This window comes from Carlito syrichta, unplaced genomic scaffold (genome assembly GCF_000164805.1).
Source record: "Carlito syrichta isolate Samal-C Ts95f unplaced genomic scaffold, Tarsius_syrichta-2.0.1 Scaffold303338, whole genome shotgun sequence".
Taxonomy (NCBI): Eukaryota; Metazoa; Chordata; class Mammalia; order Primates; family Tarsiidae; genus Carlito; species Carlito syrichta.
Genome location: NW_007247434.1, coordinates 491,203 through 492,504, shown reverse-complemented (window position 1 = coordinate 492,504; position 1,302 = coordinate 491,203).

Sequence of the window (1,302 nt, the reverse complement as noted above, 5' to 3'; positions counted from 1 at the left end):
ACAAAACAAAACAAAACAAAACAAAACAAAACAAAACAAAACAAAACTGGGCTTTGGCCGGGCTTGGTGGTTCAGGATGTAATCCCAGCACTTTGGGAGGCTGAGGCTAGTGGATTGTCTGAGCCTGTGGGTTCGAGACTAGCCCCAACAACTTGGTGAGACTTCGTCTCTACAATAAATCAAAAATTAGCCAGGCATGGTAGCACGCACCTATAGTTCTGGCTACTTGGAAGGCTGAGGTGGAAGGATTGCTGGAGCCCAGCAGGTCAATGCTGGGTGGCCGTGAGTGTGCCACTGCACTCGAGCTTGGGCAACAGAGTGAGACTCCAACTCAAAAAAAAAAAATTAGGGTTTGTTTTGTTTTATTTTTAAAGAGATAGTGAGGTCCTTAGAACATAGTAATTTTGACAGGAGATTTAAACAACAAAATTATTCCAAAGCATAACTTTTGCTATTTAAGCAATGCATAAACAATTCTCATTAAAAATTTTTTTCTTTAGTATTAGCCATTTTGAAAAATATCAACATCAAATAAGTATTGCTAACACTTCACAGAAGAGAAGAAACTGGCTAGTTTGAGCAAAGGAGGCTACATTGTAATTTATGTGGAATTTGTGGCTCATATGTGAAGATAATAATGTTTGTATTTAAAGGAGACATTCCCAATGACCTTTTAAAAATTTGCCAACTTCATAATTATTTTGCTTCACTTAAGAATTTGAAAATATTGAAAAAGGTCATTGCTTATATCTGCCATTGTCAAAAACTGAACCATATCCAGCAGCTTAACTTTGGCGAAAATAACATGTACGTGCTGCATGTCTACGTGGCCTGTGCAGCTGACATAGAGCAACGTGCTTTCTCCTCATCTGTGAGGAACATTTTTTTAGCTCTTTATTTCAATGAGAAGAACATCATAATTTGCAAGCCATAGAGTATAAGTTTTTGCACTCTAAGTCTTATCACTTGTTTTATTTTGAGATAGTACAAACTCTGAGAGTCAAGTATTAACATTATATGAAAGACTCATAAACCTTTTTAAAGAAGTATTAAGAAAATAAGCTGACAGGTGGAGGTGGGGGGCATAATATCAATAAGGGTAACTGATCTCAAACCAGGCAAAGTGGGGATCAAAGGGAGGCCCAAACTTTACCTGTACGACATTCACTTGTATACCTAATCCTGAATTCTATCCCACATCTTTAAAATTAAAAAAGAAAAGAAGCTGACTGTAATATTAAGATAATAATTGCATAATCAGATACATGAGGATTACTTGATGTTAAGAACAGTACATTAAAA